General features: G+C 39.7%; 1 protein-coding gene and 1 pseudogene across 10 annotated transcripts in view; one reads left to right on the top strand and one right to left on the bottom strand.

Annotated features, from left to right (window-relative positions):
* The window catches only part of RBMS3 (RNA binding motif single stranded interacting protein 3), a 717,407-nt gene that overhangs the window by 336,911 nt on the left and 358,402 nt on the right, over positions 1-22,094 (top strand). The gene's annotated exons all lie outside the window — the stretch shown is intronic.
* LOC139437938 (mitochondrial ornithine transporter 1 pseudogene) lies at positions 15,405-16,217 on the bottom strand (annotated as a pseudogene).

The raw sequence follows: 22,094 nt of genomic DNA, 5'->3' as shown, positions 1-22,094 counted from the left end.
AGAACCAAAAGTAGTGCTAAATACAAGTTTACTACTATCTGGCATCTGGATCCCATCTTGCTATTAGTGCTCAATGATGGAAATCATCAAAGGGTTTCTTTTGGCTTCCAAATGGTTTTTTCTTGGGAAACTGCTGGTTTGGCCAATATCGGAAACGTAGTTTTACACTGAAAGCTGCCTTGAGCCATAGCCCCCAGCCCAGGGTGCCAGTTCAGGGAGAATTCTTTATCCGTCTGAATTCTCAAGAGTATAATGAGAGTGATAAATCCCCAAATGAATACTTGAAATCCTTGCCATGTTGCTGGAATCAAACAAAAGACCCAACTTTTACTCTTGGCTGATTTCCTGGCTGGATTGAGATTGGATACCATGGTTTCTGTCACAATTCCACATTTCATCTGCTGAATATTAATCACTGCACATATGCAGAGACTACACTTAATTAACCCTATTCAGCAGTCCCATTTTTTCCCTAAAAGAACATTTGGCAAAATGGAGCTACTAACCTGCTAATATCTCATGAAGAAATTTCATAGCAATGTTTTAAACTTGCAGCACTAATTGTTACATCTAGCAAAGGAAGACATGTATATCTCCAAAATAGCAAATGGGATCATCTGATAGGTATTTATTGATCACCAGCAGTGGTTTGGCTTTGTGCTAGGTATTGTAGGCAGACAAAAGAGGGAGAAGACTGTATTTTTCACTTGATTCTGTAGTTCCTTGAGATGGCTTTTTACTGCTTGTCATTTGGGTAGTGGAGAGTTTTATTTAGTGTAGTCCTATTATTGGAATTGCTTGGGTATGCAGCAATATACTATGTGCAATTGCCTGGCTGATACGGGCACATTTCTCATCTAGAAGAGAGATCACTGGACTATTTTCATAAACCAACTTTACCTTCTCTACAATTTAGCATAATTTAGCAGATGCTCTGGGTGCTCCGGTGATATTGCTTTGTCCTTTATCTGTGCACACTTTAAGGTCACTTACTAGGAAGTCCTTTAACTCTCAACTGCCAGCTTTTACTCTGGAAGCTGCAGCCCTCAATCACTAACAAGTAGGGAGTAAGTAAATGAATACCAAATCTTCCCAACTCCTTCATTGGGATAATTTTGAGGTAAGTGTACTATGCTGTCTTTCAGAGCTTCCCATTGGTTAAGCTCCAGTTTCCTACAGTAGAAACATTCTTGATAACACACTCTTCATTGGGTTTCTCTTTGGCTGATTCACTCTCCCTTCTTCCTCTAGGTAATTCCTTGAATCATCTTTCTAATAAATTAATTGTATTTGAATCCTTATTTCAGTGTCTGTTTCTAGGGGCACCTTAACTGAGATAACAACCTTCTCAAATATTTCCTTTTAATTTAATTTATAAAAATTTGAATTCCTCCAAGACACCACTCGTTCCTTCTCTGTGCTCAGTATTTACCTTATCCCCAGCGCTCACTCCTGGAGCTCCACTTTTCTGTGTTAAACTAGTTCTGACCTTCTTCCATCGTGCCTGGATTACTGCAACAATATTCTTAGTAGCCTTTCTTCTGCTAGCATTATACCTGTCAGGTACCCTTATAAACCACTGCAAGACAAGTTTTACCATTCGTCTACTGGTTCCAGAAGATAGAATTTAAGAATCTTCAGAGGTCCTACATTTACTCCCTTGATGATAGCATCCAGGTCCATGTCTCTAAATATTCTCTATATGCCACTGACTCCCGATGATTGTGTTTTCCATATCAAAACTCTCAAATTCCATTGCTTTATATCTCACTTACCTCGCATCTACTTTCAGATGTCTGTTAGACATCTTATATTCAAAATGTCAAAGTTCAAGTCCAGATCTCTACCAACAAACCTGTTTCTTCTATAGTCTTCCCCATTTCAGTTGATGGTAGTTCCATCTTTCTAGCTGCTCAGACCTAAAGTTTTGGAGATATCCTTGATTTATCTATTTCCCTTAGAGTCATCCCCAATCTGTTAGGAAATCATCTTGTCCCTAACTTCAAAATGTATCCACTTCTCACCCTCTCCGCAGCTAAAATTCTGGTATGAACCATCATCATCTTTCACCAGGATTGTTATTGCTCTTGGCTCTACTTGCTTCTAACCCTTCCTTCTTCCATCTACCCTCAGTTCAGAAGACAGACAAATTCTTTTTAATTGTTGAGCCACATCATAGCCCTCCACGGCTAAAATCCATGTAATGGACCTCTGTCTCATTCAGGGTAAGAGCCAGAGTTCCTACAATGACCTATAAAGGAAGACTAGGACATTCCCTTACCACTTTGATTTTTGTCTTCTGCTACTTCCCCTCTCACTCACTTCACTCCATTCTTAGCTTTTGGTTCAGCGTTAGCCATCTTCTAGGCAATGAGAACAAGAGCCATATGGTTCATGTCTTGAAATTAGTTTCTAATAGCTTGTAAGGTATCAATATAATTGTAAGCAATTATGTATCTCACCTTTTACCCAGGATCCTCTGACCCAGGCTTCCCATCTGTTCCCTAGGCAGGAAAAAGAAAAAGCAGCCAGTAAGAAAAAAGGAGTGCCTATAGCTAGAAAACAATACTCTTCTGGAAATTGTGTTACCTATCAGCTTGCTCCTCATTGGTTAAACAGTGCCATGTGTCCACCCTAGCTGCAGAGGATCCTGGGAAATGCATGTCTTTAGAAGGACTAAACCTCAACAAACTCAGGTTGCTATCCTCTTGCTACGCTGAGCAAAAGTAGGGTTTTGTCCCTTGGGAAGAAGGGGAGAATGAACATTGCCTAGATCAATAGCATGGATTGTATAAAATTACTCATCATTTGCACTGAGCCTAGATTCTGCCCCCTTCTGAGCATTTTAATCAGGAAAGCATTACTACACTCACTTGTTTTTATATTAGCATAAGGGATATTTATTACCATCCATTCAGGAAATGACCCAGTGTGGCCTTGTAAGACAGAATTAATTTGCAGTGACTCCAGCTGAAAGTTGGCTGCTTTTTAACTTAATAACTTGAGAACTGTCAGTATCCTTTGAAGTTAATGACAGTTGTAAAGTGAAAATAAAAATTTTCCTAAAGGAAATCAAACTCACCAAGGCTAGTAAATGAATGCTTTGTCACTAGACCCTTTAATGTGTGTGTGTGTGGGAGGGGAGGACTGCTGAGGGAGGGGACAGTGTTTAGAATTTCATTGTTATTTTGCCTTATTTCGTTTTAGTTTTTGTATGATAGAGTGCCAGACAAGTTTTTCCCCTTGGAAATGAAATTTAAAACATTTAATGGATTTCTGGCTCTTGGGTAGAGCATTAGAAGCGAAAGTATTTTGTATGAGCTTTTGTGTTGCAAATCCTTAAAATGTGTGTTACCTCGAGCACAAGTGTATTTGCACAGCAGGACCTCATACGGTAAATGAATGCACAATTTCTCGCTTCAATCTTTTCTCCCATGGGATGTGATTCTCCACATAGGTATATGGAGCCACATTTCAATTAGTTTTGTTTTTTCCCTTTAATGAGTAAAATAACTCATTAAATTAAAAGGATTTATTAAGGTAGAAATACCTGGCGACTATTTTCTAAGTGATGTAAAGTAGCAAATGGGTCATTTCAAGAAAGCCTCAGGCAGCTCATCATGTGTGTGTGAAATGTGACTGTCTCTAATTCCAGTTCAGGTCATCATGAGCTTGGAAGCTCCTAATGAGGCTGGAGAAACTTTTTTTGCATAGGAGCATCCCTGCCTTCCCTTGACAATGATGCCACTCAAAGTTTGTTTCAGCAGGAAGAAGCACTTTTGGATTTTTTGTGTGTGTTGCTCATGTGTGGGCTTATTTCTACTTAATTTGCTGATCTGAAGAGATGCCAGATTGATATCCCTTGAGATTGAGCTTCCTGCTGGTGTCTGTGCAAATGAAGGCAGCAAGTAGGACCCTGGGTCTCCTGGATTTCTGGGGATTTTAGGTTTCCAGAGGCAGAACCATTCCAGAAAACTTCATCAATATCCTATACCAATTCTCCAATCCCCTCGCCCCCAAGACTCAGCAGTCAAGTTGGTTAAAGTTAGTTTCAGAGAAATTAAAGGATCAGCTCTCATTCTGCCCTTCTCAAATACAGCCTTTTTAAGACCCCAAATCTTTGCTGTAAGTCAGTGTTTCTAAAATTGGCTGGTTATACGAGACACTTGCTTATTAAAAATGTAGATTCCCAGATGGAGATTTTGATCATCAGGGCCCAGGTAATACCCAAGCATCTCAAATTCTTCTTCTCATCAGACAAGATTAAGAATCATGAAAGGGGGCCATGATAGCTCTTGGACTAAAAACACTAAGTTTCTTATTAACTTTGAAAGTCCCCTGTCTCCTCATTATGGAGTATTTATTACACGTGCATATTTATAAAGCATTTGGTGCCCATAACAACATGGGCTGTGGTAGAGAACATTTCTCTCTTCATAAAATGAGAGTAATAGCTATAAGAGGAGTAATGAAACATGCCCAATAACCTCAAGTACCTACATGCCCCTAAGAAGCCACTGTGGTAGTTAGATGCCACCTTCTTCATGCTTTGCCACTGTGTTGAAAAAAGTCTATTCATCTTTCCTTGAACTTTTCATACTTTTTGGAAGACTTGTGTATTGTGAAAGGATACCTTTTCTTAGAAAGCTAGGTTTATTTTAGTAGGAAATATACATAAAGGCACATGGAGTTGTGCTGAGCAATTTGGGAATGTGTTCTTGGAAAGCACAGGCAAAACAGTAGGTGGGAGATAAAATAGTATCCCCCCCAAATCCTCACTAAACATAAAAGATGCCGATCCTAAAAACAGAACAAACAAAAACAACAGCCCACACGTTTAATATGATTGTGAGCAATTTTCATAACAGTGATTTTTTTGCATGTTGTAACTACCTGGAAAAAACATGCCAGGGCAGGGTTACCAGGCATGTGCTCATTCGGGAGTAAGGACATGTATTAAAATTCAATCCCAGTTAACAATGGATTACAAGCCTATCATTTAGTAGGTGATGGATATATAATTAACCTGATTAATCTACCAAGGCTATAATTCATTATTTTTCCTACTCTAATAGCATCCAGAGAATTTCATTTAATCTCCCTGGACCTTGTGGTTTACAAGATTTCCCCCCACAGCTGCAAATTTACTTGATAGTTTCCCTCACTGTCTTCTGTTACCTAACACAGCTCAGAGGCTTTTGATGGGTGTGTCAGGGTCTCTATTGGAATATAATTCCCAGTTCTTGCCTCATCCTTGTACTAAAGAGATATTCAATTGCCTTTTAAGTGAATGATTTGCAAAGCACTTGAAGTCCGCAAAGATCGGCAGTTTCTCCTACTCAAAAATGTCTTGACTTGGAATATGATAGGAAAGGTTGGAAAACATGCTATTTTTTAGACAATATGAAATTAGATCGATTTTGAGGCTATTTGATTGTGTTTCACATTGCAAATCAATCCAAAGTTTGTTACTCCCCAGACACTGCCTCAAACTTACAAAAATTTTTCATGTATGTCAATGTAAAATAAATCAGGATTTTTTCATTTAAAGAATTGGAAAATACTTTCAGATTCCTGTATCTGCTAAACATATGAGCCAGCACAACAGTTAAAGAAGTTCCTTTCATTGTCTTTTATTTTGAAGTTTTTCAGATTTCCTTTCAAGTTAGGTACTCTAGTTTACTGTAAAAAATTGGAAGTACCCTTTAAATGAAGAATTTAACTTGATATTTGGGGAAAAAGGGCCCCTGTGGGACTTGAGCATGTTTAGATGGTCTACTCACTGAATTTCCAAGTGATTTAACTTAATTTTGGCATGAAAGGCTACAAAATTCAGTATTAAATATCTGCTTTTGCAAAAAGTTGAATATGAGCACCATCCAAGCGAAAGACAAAGGTCATATATAAGAAAGATAATCAGAAGGCAATTATTTTTAGAAAAGAAAATCCCTAGGTCCTATCATGGACCAACCAGAATGACACTGGAGCAGATATAGATATGGAGCCATTTCAGTTATTTCCCCAAATATATTAAGAGTGACTTGAGAAATATGGACTATCTGGGTAGTGCCATGCAGTTGACACTTTGGTTGCCTGTGCACAAACAGGCACATGCCCAGGAGAAAGGCTGAAAGAACAACCGGCAAAAGGTAAGAGTATCTCTGGAATTAAATTCCAGATCCTGAGATTAAAAATGACGAATATATTAAAGTTTTGGCAATAGACGATTGTGATATAGACACAACTTTGTAAATGTAATTCACACAGCTGCCTTTCATATTTGAAAGTGGATAAGATGGGAAACTTCAGGTTACGTATTAGAGGAAAAGGGGCACTCACTAGGACACAGAGACGAATGGTTGCAGGCAGGAGGTTTATTGGGAAGCTCCTCCAATGGAAGGAGTCTGAAGAACAGACTTTGGCCTGCCCCTGGGAAGCGGGGATTTGAATTTATACAGCACATTCCTAGGTGGGGAAATTTATAGTCAGTGGGAGGGGACTGAGGGTTTGAGTTAGGTGCATGGGTCAATAGGAAACCCTAGAGGTGAAAATTTTCCCTGTGTGACTAGGGGGTAGTGGGTGAGGGAGTTACGTTTCCTTGGAATGCTGGAGGAGCAGGTGGTACTTTGATATGGAGGAAGTGAAGGTCTCTCTCTCTCTCTCTTTACTCCTGTTTCCACACGGTTTCTTTGTTCAACCTTTAGGGGAAGTACCGTGCTTTCAGACAGGTAGGCTATGGGGAGGGGGAGATGCTTGTCTTCCCTCAGTGCCTGTCAGGGGGAACTGAGTCACAGCTTGTTAATTATTGCGCATCTAGTGAGGGGGGCCCTCTAACAATATGTCACCAGAAAAACAACAACATGGAATTGCACAACACAGAGAGCAAACCACTTTGTAAACTATTAACTGGTTAATAGTATACTTGTAATAGTATTGTTTCATCAGTTGTAACAAAGGTACCACACTAACACAAAATGTTAATAATAGGGAAAACTATGTGTGTGAGAGGGGATTATATGGGAACTCTATATGTTCTCCATGATTTTTCTATAAACTTACACCTGTTTTAATTAAAAAAGTGATTCATATCTTGTTTTGCTACTTTCCTCCATTAAATATATATTATCTATATAACAAAGGAAAATAATTAAATTTGGGGGGTAAGATCATGTTCAGAAGTTTTCAGTGAAAAATTCTAAATTTGATAGGTGATACTCCAAGTCAACCTTTTATTTAAAAACCCTCTGGTACCAAGAACAGTTATCCTAGTTAACATTTTAGAAAGATAATTTTTGGTCAGTCTATTGTAAACAAAACCAAATCCCTTTCCCAAAGGCTGATGTGCTATACAAAACAATTTACACCAAACTCCTGGATGGATGATACATAGATTCCACTGGCTCAAAGGGGACAAAAATATTTTAATGATTTTACATTCATCTGGACAATTCCTTTTGCTGTCAGTCGTACAGTGACTTGTAGTTTCTTTTCTTTCTTTTTAGGGTAACTCTTCCCCATTTGAAAAATAATACTTCTATGACAGTATTGTGTATAGCCCTCAAACATTCAGGTTCTGTTGACTGTCAGATAAACTGAGTTTGAAGCTCTCCTCTCCCCCTAATTCCTATATGGCCTGGGTTAAGCTACTTAACCCCTCTACAGCTGTGTTTCCCCATCTGTAAATGGAGATAATGATGCTTCTTACTTCACAGGACTTTTGTTAGGATTATGTGAGTTAATGCACCTGAAGAGCATAGCATAGCCCTTGGCCAACTTTGAGAAATAAATTACCAAGATTAGTATTTATTGATAACAGAAACTTAAGAAAATACCAATAAAAAAAAAAACCCACAAAAAACACACACACAAAAAAAACAAGGTACAATAAGGAAATGAAAATCATCTAAATTCTTACTTCCAAGACAAGCAATGCTATCATTTTGGTATCTTTTCATTTTCCTTCTTCGTTTAAACAAACAAATGAAAACTACCAAAATAGATCTTCTCAACCATATTGTATTATAATCTGACTTTGTTACTTTTTACAAACAAAATAATTTTCTCTGTTATGAAATATTCTTCCAAAACACCCTTTAGAGTGGCCACATACTTTTCCCTTTGTAAGGAGGCACTATGCGTTTTTAAACAATATCACATTGTTGGACACAAAGGTTGTTTCCAAATCACTGATATTTGATATTTTAAGAAGGCCACCTTACTATCCTTGAAACTAAAATCTATGCATATCATGATTATTTCCTTGGAATAAATTTCTAGAATTGGAATTACTGGATCAAAAGATGTATTTTTTATATATTTTACTAAAGTGCCTTCCAGAAATTGCTACCAATTTTCACTTATACTAATAGCATATGAAATGGTAAATGAAATACGCTTTAAACAATAGATACATTCTTTCTCTCTTTGCCCACCACCCCCACATGGCAATGCCTTTTCATTTTTTGACTTCCTCTATTGCGATTGAAATGTTTTTGGTCATTTATTTTTTTCTCTAATATATTTCATGAATGTTTGAATCTTTTAAAAACGATGGTCTTGTTAAGTCATCACATTCATTCGAGTCACATCTGTTGAATGCATGTTAAAGGCAGTCATCTTGCTTGGGATGAGGGGTATAAAGAGTAGGACACTGAGGTCAAGGTGAGCATTTTCTATGAGGAGTAGAGGCCCAATGAAATTTGTAAGTTTCCTCTGTGAGCCTCAGAAGATGTATATTAACTATTAGAAGCCAAGAGATCTTACATACAGTCCACTGAGAGGCAAAGGAAAAAAAAATCCAAATAGAGCCATCCTTCTTCCAAGAGTGAGGGAATGATAAAAACAAGAAGGTTTGACAAGTCCCATCCAACTGGAGCTAATGTTTCTTGAATACTTTGTAAAGACTTTAAGAACTCTATTTTTAGTTGTTAAAAACACAATAACAGCTTTCCTTCATTGAGCGAGTATGTTGTGATAGCTTCACTATCTGTAATCACAACAGCTGGTCACGCAAATGCAAATGAAGTGGCTCCTGAGCCAAGGTCAAGAGAATTCATGTGCCCATGGGTGGGCAATTGTAAGAGGAGATGCTAAGATTCGCCACCAGATCGGGTTCCCAGTCTTCCCTTCACTCTCATTGACATCCAGGTACCTCGCCTTTCTGTCCATGCTTTATGCCATAGCTGCACGTTTCTTTCCCTTCAACTCATTTCCTATTTTCAAAGGAAATGTATAGCCCTACCATAAATGGAAAATCAGTACTATTTGCCACACACAAACAAAATAAATAAAAATATATGCTTCTGGAAAAAAAATGCATGCTTCTGTGTGTACCACCTAAAATCATCTCGTCATCTGCCACACACATACACACTTCCCAGGAGAAACCAGAATATTCTATCTGGGGAAACTCTGCTGCACAGGGTGCTTCCCTAACAGAGAAAATGCTATCAATGGGGACACTTTATAAGAACCTGGGACTTTTTACCTTCTTCCTGTCTGTTTCTTTGTGCTCATTCTTTTGGAAGCAAAGATATCCAGAGTTCAGTCAATGCATAGAGAAGGTGATCAGCATTTCTTTTTTTCTTTTTTTTTTTTTTTTTAAATATTTATTTATTTATTTTTTTTAAATTACATTAAAAAAAATATATGAGGTCCCATTCAACCCCACCGCCCCCGCCCCCCACTCCCCCCACAGCAACACTCTCTCCCATCATCGTGATACATCCATTGCACCTGGTAAGTTCATCTCTGAGCATCACTGCACCCCATAGTCAATGGTCCACATCATAGCCCAGACTCTCTCACATTCCATCCAGTGGGCCCTGGGGGGATCTACAGTGTCCCGTAATTGTCCGTGAAGCACTATCCAGGACAACTCCACGTCCCGAAAACGCCTCCACATCTCATCTCTTCCTCCCGTTCCCCACACCCAGCAGCCCCCATGGCTACCGTTCCCACACCCATTTCACATTTTCTCTGTGGACATTGGATTGGTTGTGTCCATTGCACACCTATGTCAAGTGAGGGCTTAGATTCCACATGGGTACTGGATGCACTCTTCCCGCTTCTAGTTGTAGACACTCTAGGCTCCATGTTGTGGTGGTTGACCTTCTTCAACTCCATGTTAGCTGAGTGGAGTAAATCCAATAAGTCAAAGTGTAGGAGCTGAAGTCTGTTGAGGCTCTGGGCCTGGGTGTCATATTATCAGTCCAGAGATTCAAATCCCTACATATATCTTAAACTCAGCACCAACTACAATTCCAATAAAGTAGCATGCAAGTCTTGTGAAAAGAGATCCCCTCTGAGTCCATTTCCATCACGCAGAAACACCAGCTCCAAAGAAGGGCCATCTGTCATGGCAGTGAACCCCTTCTGCCATGACCGTAGAACCCGTGGGTCTCTTTATCCCTCAAAAGAACCAATACCTGGGGTTGTATCTACCTTATCTGTCTCTTAGACTCTGTTCAGTTGTACATAGGGGTATTCCTTCTGACAACCTCCAGACTCTTTTTTAGAGACTCACAGCCTTATAATCTCATTTCTCCTTTCCATTTCCCCCTTACATTAGGTCAAACCGCTTCCCGAAGTCATGTTATTATATGTAGACAGGTATATTCTGCTGTTCCGCATTGAATCTTTAATTCAAGGTCATTTTCTAGTTGCTTCTTCAGCTGGTATGTGGTAGTGATCCCTCGGTGCCAGGGAGGCTCATCCCCGGGTGTCGTGTCCCACGCTGGGGGGAATGCATCACATCTACACGCTGAGTTTGGCTGTGAGAGTGGCCACATTTGAGTAACATGAAGGCTGTCAGGAGGAAACCCCCAGGCACAATGCTACTCTAGGCCTTGTTCTTATTGCAGGTGCATAGGCTCAAAAGTGTAGCCATTAGTATCAAGAGCCCACTGTTGGGCCCTCCTTCCTTCCTGGTTCTTGCCATTGCACCTGGAGGATTGCCGCTGCTCTCCCAGAGCATTTCTTGTTTAACTTGATTTCAGCTGCAAAGGGCTGAAACTGAGAGCATTAAAGCCAAACCACCCATTTTGTCCTCTGGGTAATTCAAGGCTGTCTTTCCTTCAATAGATCCCAGAGATGGCCAGTGGAGCCCGGTGATTTCCATTTACCAAAACAGATTAAGCCTGTCTGGCCAAGACTTTGTCTCGTAGCATTTTCCTAATCCAATATAATGACAATTTGAATAAACTTGTAAGTCTGTCGAACGTTTCTCATGTGTTATTACTGAGGAAAAAATAGGCACTTTGATTCTTTGAACACTTAAAAAAAAAAATCCTCCTCACGGCGTCTGTCCCTGTTTTTGTGGGATATGACAGTTATCTGAAGAGAACCAGCCGGATTTAATCTGTCAGGCACAGTCAGGAAAGAGTGCTACCAATCTAATTATCCAGTAATCTAGTCAGAATGGGAGTAATTCTAGGCCTTTCTCAGGCAGCTAATCACATTTCCTGTGCATTAGCCGCCACACATGGGGAGCTTTTAAGACTCAGGTTTTCGGCCTGCCAGGGCTTCCTGAGCCTCTCCGTGCTGAGATTTCTTTGTTGACTTCTACCAAAGTGGATTCTTCAGTTTTGATTTGTTTTCTTTTGTTTCTCGTTCCTACCCTCCCCCTGGGTCGTGAAGGTTGTCTTAGTTCAGCTTCTCTTCCAAGTTTGACAAGCTCTGGGCCTTCCTTTCAGAAGGCAGCGGAAGGGCGGGTAGGGGAGGCGTCTTCCATCTCTTTGCTTATTTTCTTGGGTGCGGATAAGTTAGAGTGGAAGGCGATCTGCAAGGTGAAGAAAGGAGAGAAAAATAGGAAAGTTTTTCCCACCCCCCCCACAGAAACCACTGTGGTTTATGCACTCTTTTGCATTTTCTTTTCTATCAGAGGTGCAATTTTAAAAGAGATGTTTTCCAGGGGAAAGGCGAGAGAAAAGAGATATTTATTTGGTTCGTCAGTGTCTCTGAATGTCAAGCTTTAGGCAGTATGAGATCATTGTCTCATTTCCTTAAACACATTTTTACTATGAAAGTGTAAGGACTGACAAGAAAGAAAGAAGAAAAAAGCAGGAGAACTCGTGGTGCCGTGGTAATTAATACCCTGCCGCTTTCTTTCTCTGAAAACCTCCATGTAGGATAATTTCATATTATTTTTGTAAAGCACAATGTTTATCCAGTGCACTGGCTTCTGACACTCCAAACCTGAGGTGTCTGTGGGAAATCGGTCAACGAGCAATAGTTATCCTCCCTTCTCCTCTCACATTTTGAACATTTCCCCAACTTGTCATAATCACTGCTTGGTCAGGCTGAATCTAAACATTTTAATCTCATCGAGGGGATTCCAGTCACTAATAGGCTTATAATGTAGTAATGTCTCCCTGTTGTCTGTGATAAATGGGCATACCAAATAGCCTCTGGCTGTCATAACACACAACACATTAGGTGGAGCGCCATTAAAAAAAAAAAAAAAGAGGAAATGCTTTTCAAAGTTGTTGTGTTGTAATTTTGAACAGAGTTCCATCACGATTTGCACCCTCTCAAATGAAAGCTTTTGTAGGCTAAAAAAAAAATGTCCTGTAGTTTTGAGAGGTCTACACCCCTGGGGCCTGTGTTGTTTGGGCGTGCCTCTAGGCACACACAGGAACTGTTGCTGAATCTTACGTATACTTGAGCCCAGTTTCTGTCTGAAGCAACTTGGCTGGTGTGCCGGGAAGGGAACATGTAGGCTGGTCTCAGTGCTTGTTGTTCTTCTTCCAATCATGTTGTCTCCTCGTTGATTCTAGTTCATTTACCAAAAATGATACCGATAAAACATTGTATCTGATGTTCAGTAAAACTATGAATAAACCCTAGTTTTGCACCATTATCCAATCTAATATTATTCAAGGTTTGGTTTCTTATTGCAGGCACTATAATTGGTTGACTATCCAGTACAGATAATGGTAGAGTCACATCCAAAGAGGAGTTGATCTCAGGCATCTTTACCCATGCTCTTCTGAGCTTCCATGAATGGGCATTTCTAGGTCACTAATTGAAATGTTCAGCAAATGGAAATTACGTTTAAATATGTCAACACTGCATTGCTTTATATGAATGCATTCATGGGAAATTAATGCCAACACGGTTGATCCTTACAGAAATGTTGCTTAAGCACAGCTCACTTCTTTTAAAATCAAAGTGAGTAAAGAGCAATGTTATGGCAATGGCTGGTAATGATTCCAGCATCTCCTAGTATATAATTGGCACAAACAATAGGACATCAGTTCTTACATTTCTCAAGGCTATTTCTCAGTACAAGTTAAAATGATTCAGGAATGTGGGAGATCCACAAAGGAGGCTACATATTAAGAGCTTATCTGAGCAATGGAACCTCTAGGTATTTACAAATGTGAACTCTTTTTTTTCTGCTTTAAACCCCAGATCTTGAATTACTCAAGTGGTTCTGATCTGCAAATCAGTATAATCACTGATTCCTCTGTTCAAATTAATATCTGCTGAATGAGTTAGGCTTTGTAAAAGTTCAACTTTCTGTCTTATTCATTCTTTGCCAGGGTGTCTGATACTATCCAAGGAATGTTCCAGGACAAAGGGGTCTTTGTATAAAGAACAATAATAAATTCCATTATTGCCATGTATGAATGATCAGCCTTCCCACAATCAAGTCAGTATCTGTTTAAAGAGCACTATTGGCTTTGAACTTGCATTAAATCATGATGAGACAATGAGTCCACGTTTCGATCTAATGAATATGGGATCTGCCATCTTACTGTATCATTTTTAATTTTAATGCTCCTTACTTCCCATCACCTTTGGTTTGATTTCACTTTGTAAGAAACCAAGCGATGCACATGGTTTTTTTTTTTTTTTTTTTGAGGCTGAGTCCACTTCAGGCTTGTGACCTTTTTTCTTTCTTAGACACAACTAGAAATTTCCACGGGGATATCCAGTGTTTTGCAACATGGATGATGTACCTCCCACATTGGCATTGTTCAAGGTCTTTGATAATGTTACAGGAATTGGTGGTATGGCTGAGTTTTTACTTGGCCATGATCCCAATTCCCCCATGTACATAGTCGTTTAAATTTAAATTGTCTGTGAGCATGATCCTTTCTCATGACCTGTGTTTGGGAATTCTCAGGAAGCCCTGCATTACCTCTAATCTGTTTAGGCTGCTGTTGGGCAGACATTGGTATTTTACGCTGGCAATATACCATCCTGCTGTCCATCATGATGGGCCCTTAAATCAGTGCTGTCTGATAAAATAACCATTTTCCACATGTGCCTTTTTACACTTAAATTAATTTCAGTTAAATAAAATTAAATTTCAGGTCCTCGGTCACACTAGGCACATTTCAAGTGCTTAATAGCTAAATGGAGGGAATGGCTCCCAGATTGAACAGTGCAGAGAAAGAAGAGTTCCATCATTGCAGAAAATTCTGTTGGACAGTGCTGCCTTTTATGCTTGACAAACTCACAGAGGAGAGTGTCGGCATTGACTCAGAAGCAGAGCGCAGTCGTGCCCACACAATCCCAAGTTCAAAACCAGAAACAGCAAAGTCAATAAAAGTAGCTGAAATTCTTGAAGGGTGCACACTTGTAATTACACCTCATCATGAGTTCTTGCTGCAATTAAATGAAATCATTCAATCATTGGTTTCATTACTTCATTAGAAGGAACAGGTCAAATGAACGCTTGGTAATTCTGTTTTTTAATTTCCCTACTGTTAATTTGTCGCCTATGACTCTAAAAATACGTATACCTTTAAATACTGGTTTAAGTTTCTTAGCGATTCTTTTCTTCTCTTTTTATACAAAATTATTTCTATTATTTCAGTGCGTGTCAGCCAAAGTCTCCTTTCTCCTTCTCTTTCTTCATCCCAACTATCATCTTCCCTTCCCTTACTTTCTTCCATTCATTTCCATTCCTTTTTTTCCACTACACTACCCTTCCTTTCCCCTCTCTTCACCTGTTCGTGAGATTCTGTCTTGGTGATGTTTAGTTGTCTAAGGGTTGAGGAGTAAAGTTAAATGTGTCTTGGGTGGGGGAGTGGTTATACAGTCATTTATAACTATCTTCATATAATATGGTCAATCTTAGTTTTTTTTGTGATATCTGAGGTTAAACATGCAACCAAATAGTGTGTTTCACTCAACAAATAACCATTCAAATTGCATGTACATCTACAGGTTTATGTCAAAGCCCTGATAGACCTATATTTGATCTTTCAGAGAAGTAGCAACTTTTCTACTTCAGTACAATTATGGGCAGAAATTATAATATGTGAAAGTGAGGTCCCTTCCTAAAGATTAAGATTTAGAAGAAGGGAAAACAAAAACATAAAATTCCCATGAGGTCAAAATAATTCCACATTTGTCTTGAACTCTGTGAAAACTAAGATGAAGTGTTGTCCTTAAGCATGTGTACTTGGATCCAGGTTCACTAGGACACTTTGGCTCATCATCAACTTCCTGCTGTATTCATAAGGCCAAAAACAGTGTCCCATTGGCAGGGGATGTGCGAATCATACTAGGCTTCAGTCCACAATATAAGGCTATTATTTCTTCAATTTTCACCCTACTGACCAAGGTTCCAATAAATCCTGCCTGTTTTCCAGACATGGAAAGAACCTGAATTCTGGATTTGATACAATCCACTGGGTATACAATCAAAGGAGAAGCAAATTCCACCAACTCTACCACTTGTTCATCTTTGGATCCCCCAATGCAAAAAAATGAAAGGCTCAATTCATAGCCACTGAAGAAGAAGAAATAGCTAGGTACTTCTCAAAGGAAAGTGCTGGAGAGACCCTGGTAGAGGCTCCAGGGTCCATCCTTTCTAAGGATGCTCTTCAGGACAGACTGAACTGTATGATGGCTTTTGGGGATCTTTCCTGATGTCTCCATTTCATACATGGTCTGTAGACAAAACTTCATGAGCTCAGTGGAACAGAGCACCAGAGCAGCAAGGCAGGGGCAAAGAAGCTGGTGGTGGCATTCTGTAGACCATTCAGCTTTGCCTTCTTGTCCAGTTCAGCCATGTTCCTCATGACCTGTTGGCAGAAGCCAGAGCACATGAAGAGGATGGGGTTCAAGGTGGTGCTGGAGATCAGTGCCTGGCTGGTGCTCTTGTAGAAGCCCCAGAAGCCTACCTGGGAGTAGGTCTTGAGGCAGCAGTCAATGAGCCCCCTACACATGTCAGGGAACGTCAGTCTCTCCACTTTCATCCTGTGGAACCTCATTGGGAGGTCAATGGCAGCTTGGTAGCAGGACTGGACTTCACATTCACCCACATTTCTTTGGGTTTCAAAGGAAGAGGACCTCTGGAGCTTAGGATGGGCACATTATATGAACTTCACTGAGTGCCTGGTGGCTGCATCCTGCTCAACTCCGCTGCTTCCTCTCAGCTCATAACTATGTCTTTTTACATTGATATTCTGTTTTTGGGGTCTCCCATGAGGTTTGGGTTAAGTGGAAGAATTTTGGGGGCAAATCAGTGGTCTTGTGCTTTTATTCTCTCTTCCCCTAAAGGTACGTGTACCTGTGTAGGCTCATCTGGAAGCACACACCAGGCTTCTAGAGCATCCTTCCTCACTTTTCTATCAAGTGCTGAAAGCTGAATGCCCTATGGGGAGAGAGTGGTGCTTATCAGGAAGTCTAGCTCTCTGTAGGTACTGCTGCTTGTTCTTCTTTCAAAGTTGGTACTCATAAAACTACAAAACAACAACAACAACAAAAACCAACAACAACCAACCAGCCAATCAAACAAACATAAAAGGAATACTTATCGGTGTTTCCTGAGTTTTCCCATGGAGCAATCACATGGCAGAGGTCTAAATGTGCCATTATCAGTCTTCTAGATAGAAGGGAAAATTCATAACAACTAAAAATATGCTGGAATAAATAAGCCAGTGTGGAAATGAATGCACAAACTGGAAAAAAAAGTCAGGTTTCCCGCATAGATTTTTCCAAGAACTTGGGAGGTCAGAAGTACGTTACAGAGCTCCCAGACTGCATTTCAGAGCTGGAGATAATCTAAAACCACTATATTAACCCTGAAAGTTTAAGAATTGGGGATTTCACAGCACTCTGGTAGAGATATATGAATTCTGTTGTGATCTTTTTTTAACCAACACACACATTTCTTTGTAAACATAAATAAATGTTATTAAATGTATATTGGAAAGTCCTCAAATGTTTTATGAACTGCCTTGTCTGCCACTACTCTCCAAAAGCACCCCACCTTTCAGCAATCTCTAACACATTGCAGTTTTCCAGAGCGAGCTCTGCATGTGTGTTCTCTATGCTCCCTCCATCGACTATTTTGAGAACGCATAGCCATTATTCAACTTTGTTCACTTCGTCCATTTGTAACAAAGCACCATACCCCTCCCCTGTATTAGCTATCTATTGCTGCATAACAAATTGCCACCAAACTTAGTGGCTGAGGTTTAGATGCATGCTTTAATGTGGATGAAACCTGAAAACATTATGCTAAGTGAAATCAACTAGACACAAGAGAACAAAGATTTTATGACTTGATTGATCTAGAATAGGCAAAATCATAGAGACAGAAAGTAGGTTAGAGCTTACCAGGACATAGGGGAATTATTGCTTAATGGAGTGTCTGTTTGGGGTGATGAAAAATTCTGGAAATAAGAAGTGATGGCAGCACAATATTGTGAATTGTACACTAAAAATGGTTCAAATGGCAAATTTTACAACCATTTGAGAAAGTGGTGGCTTAAAACAATGACAGTTATTGTCTCTGAGTTTCTGCAGGGCAGGAATGCGGAAGTGTCTTGGCTGGCTGCTGTGGCTCAGGGTGTCTCCCACGTACTTCTCTCAAGGCATGGTCAGGCCTATGCCTGGGGAAGGATCTGTTCTCAAGTTTACTTTCAAGTTGCTCTCAAGTTGGCAGGATTCAGTAACTACCAACTTGATTCAGTCCCCCCTTGGGATGCTGGATGGAGGTTTCAGTTTTTTGCTGGTTTTTGGCTGGAAGCTGCCCTCAGTTTCTCTCAATGTTGGAGACCTTTGGGAAGTCAGAGCCTCCCTACCACACCCCTTGTCCATCCATCCTAGAGGTGCTAAGCATTGAATCCTTTTACTACAGGATTGCAGCCCTTGCCTATTGAGTTGCATGGGAAGTAGTATATAAATGCTCAAGGGAAAAGGGGATGTGGCTCAAACGATGAGGCTCCAATCTACCATGTGGTGGGTCCCAGGTTCGGTCCCTGAGTCCTCCTGGTCAAGTAGTAGCTGGCCTGTGTTGCAGAGAGCTGCCCCTTCCCCACTGAGCTGACACAATCTGTGATGCATCAAAAAAGAGACACAGAGGAAAGACAATGAGAAACACAAGAAACCAGGGAGCTGAGATGGCTCAAGTGATTGGGTGCCTCTCTCCCATGTTGGAGGTCCCAGGATCAGTTCCCCGTGCCTCAAGAAGATAAGACAAGCAGAAACAGAAGAATGTGCAGTGAATGGACACAAAGAGCAGAGAGCATGTGCAGGCAGTGGGGGCAGGAGGAAATAAATAAATCATTTAAAAAAATGCTAAAGGACTGGACAAATGCATCAATCTCACTTATTAAGATTTGCAGAAGGATGGCAGAGCTCCACTGCATTTTCTCAATGGAAAAATCATACAGAAGATCTTCTACTATAATGCCATGTAGGACCTCACCTTCTGCAAAATCATGCAATGAAATAAAGAGACTTAAAGAAAAAATATGGATGGGACAGACTGTGGTGCCTATTGAACTTTGTAGTCAGAACACTTACAAGCATACTGGCAATGGTAAGGAAAATACAAGCCCAGTTATAACTCCACTGTCATTTGAACTTGGCATTACTATCAATACTTTGCAACCTTAAACCCTGAGCTTGTGCCTGCTCATTTGGGATATAGGTGTTGGAGAACACTCAGTCCTCTTTAAGACTCCTTTTATCAGAATCTTAAAAATCAGATCCAGTTTCTTCTTTATTAATCCATTGTTTTAACATTGGAGAAACATCTGTGTAGCTTCTTGACTTGCGCTCGCAGCTTTACCAGATGAATCAACAGAGTGGAAACCAAAAAGGTTGTTGAAGCTTCTAAACCATCTACAGGAAATCTGTGGAAATGTTAAGTCTTTTTTTTTTCCCTTAAAAATCTCTAAATTTTTTTTTTCCCTTTAACCATAAGAAAACTTACCCCTGGTTACTTCAAAACATTAACATGCTTGGAAAAATATCAGAGGAACCAATGACACCTCCACGTTATCCTTACATTATCCCCTTGTTTTTCAATTGCATATGAACTAATTCATATCATTGAAACACGCAACAGAGCAGAGCAAGCTGTGTTGTTATTTCCAGATTGAGGAAACTCCTTCAGAATCAACACAACTCACCTCCTGTGTTGACAGTAGAGAAGGTGCCCTCAGGTTTTTGGCTAACTAACATGGTGTCTATGTTTTCATTCTCCACTTCAGGACTAATATGATTTTAATAAACATAATTTAGTCTGTTATTCATCCCCTCCCTCCCATCTTAAAAAAACTATGTGCTGCCATGGGTTGTTTTTTTTTTTCCTTTTTCTTCTTTACTTTTAATTTCTAATTACTTTTTTAGTCTACTATTAAAATAGGAAATATATTCACTTGGTGTTCAATGTTAATAAAAGTCTCCTTCTCACACCTGTCCCTTCGTAGGATACTTTCCTCCTGGAGTCCAGGACTCTTGTTACACAGCTCTTGGGGCAGAGTTTACACTTGATGGAGGTGTGCAAATACCATGTGACTTTACTAGTAATTCAGACTGTTTCATCAGATTCTAACACGTGACTTTTTTTTAGCTCATGCCAGGGCATTCTTACTTTCCATTCGCTAACTAGGCATGTTAAGTGAGGTATAGTCAATACATGATTTGTGGCCTATGAAGGTGGGTATTACTTGGGCTCTTATAAGTTGTGAGGAAAAATACAACAGATGGAAATTTTAATAAGCATATGTAAGAACTGCAGCATAAAGCACCTTCAAGACAACTGCAAGGTCATTCTGCAGCTCAGAGATTCCCCATCTGGAATGTTTATCAAACAACTGGGCACATTGTCGTTTACAATATAGGGGCATGTCCAAGAAATATTTTTACTACCTCTTTAAGTGTATTCATACATTCTCAAAGGAAAAGTTCTGGGTGTACCAGTCAGTACCCAATGTGGTGATCCTTTGTTGGATGGTTACCTACACACTCTCCATATCCGTGGATGCCATGGACTGCAGCTTGAAGTCTGGCACAGACCATTGGGAGCCAGCGGGTGGGTCACATGGACAGGCTTCACAAAGAGTGATCCCACAACTGGCCACTCAGCTCAGGAAGGGGTCCCAATGGGTAAGAGAAACCCAGGGCATTCCAGACACTATGTACGAGGGAGTGGTTTGCATTGTGTTTAGTTCTGCATCCTCCCTTGGATGTTTATTTGATTTGATTTTGAAAACGTGGAGAAATAAAAGAGGAACAGGTATTTTCCACTTTTACAGATAGGAAAACAAACACCCAGAAAAGTTCAGTGGTGTATTTCAAGTCTTTCTGTGAAAAGCCTCACCAAGACTTTTAAGCCTGGGAAGTCAACTGGTCTCTTGCTTTTTTTCTTGAAAAGATAGTTGGTGGACAAAGTGTCAGCTACATGGAGCGTTTGACAAGACACTTGCCTAGTGACCAAATGAATAAAAGTAGACCAGGTGATGGAATTACTGCGTAGAAAACTGCTTATGTTATCAGGATATAGTCCTAGAACTGTGTTTTAGGTGTGTTCACTAAGAGTGCCCATTTCATTAAAGCTGCACCCTTAAAGACTTTCTGATGCTTCAGCTATATATTTATTTGGAAAACCTAGTGGTCTTCACCAGATTTTAGGAATTTATTAAATATCTTGTTGTGTTTAGGACTGCCGATTTATTCACCAGAGTATAAATGCAATTTCTTTTATAGAACCTGAAGTTTCGATATGACTCTATGCCCTGGGATAAATCCCAACTACCTTAGCTGGAGATTGCTTCTGGTATCACCTTTAAAAATATCAAAGCCATATTTATTATCTTATCAAACAAATAGGCTATCAAACTGTCATATGAAAGTCTGTGAGACTCACTTAATAGCAACCTCCTTAGATTAACAATAAATTCCTTCAATGCTACATAGACTACTGATTTCAGAGGAGAGAGGAAAGAATTACCATGTAGGCATCATGCTTGGGCCTCCCGGCCTGAGAGGTAGAGTGCGTGCAAAAGACAATGAATGTGCTATATACCTTCCTTCATTAGAAAGATCATCTATTTTTTGCAATTAAAAAATTGGGAGAAACTCAATACATTCAGAATGCATTTTTTAAAAAAGAAACTGTTTTATTGTGGGCTGGGAACTAGGTGATGAGTGGGATTACTATTCTTTGAAAAAAGGCAAGATGATGGATCTTGAAACAACTGAAGAAAACTTTCCTAAGTCTCATGTCATGATAAAGTTGAAGAATCACCTGTGTTTTGTATGTGGAAATTCAGAAATGAAGTAAAAATTTTATTTCAACATGTGTCATCTTTCAAAAATCAAGAACACACACCCTGAAGCGGTGTTTCATTTAAAAATTGGTTCATTTTCAAGCACTGCTAATAAAAAGTTCTACCCAGGCATGATTCATTCTGTAGCTCATCTACAGTCCACGTCTAGGATTGTGTACTCTTTTCTTGTTTCTTAATAAACTCTTTACTCCCTTGCCTAACAAATGGAATGGAAAAAAAAAAGTTCTACCCAAACCTTTGTTTTCATATAGGGAGGATAGCAGATGAAGGGAAGAGAAAGCCACAATTGCAAATATAAAGGCCAATTACTTAAAATATTTCGAAGGTGCTCTCCAAAACAAATTGAGCCCAGACAGACACTGAAGATTAGATAATAAAACCAACACTATTTCTAATTTCTGCACCTACTTGCAGCTATTTAATATTTATAAAGAATCAATGTTTTTAGGCTCCCTGCTAGTGATCTTGTAATTACATGCCTGATATGCAACTGGGAGAAGTTGACTAAGACACTGTAGCAGAATTTTATTGCTCACGTACATAGAA

The sequence above is a fragment of the Dasypus novemcinctus genome, chromosome 31, assembly GCF_030445035.2.
Source record: "Dasypus novemcinctus isolate mDasNov1 chromosome 31, mDasNov1.1.hap2, whole genome shotgun sequence".
NCBI classification, from domain to species: Eukaryota; Metazoa; Chordata; class Mammalia; order Cingulata; family Dasypodidae; genus Dasypus; species Dasypus novemcinctus.
The sequence above is the reverse complement of the archived record's forward strand: the minus strand, read 5'-3'. Positions and strand labels throughout refer to the sequence as shown.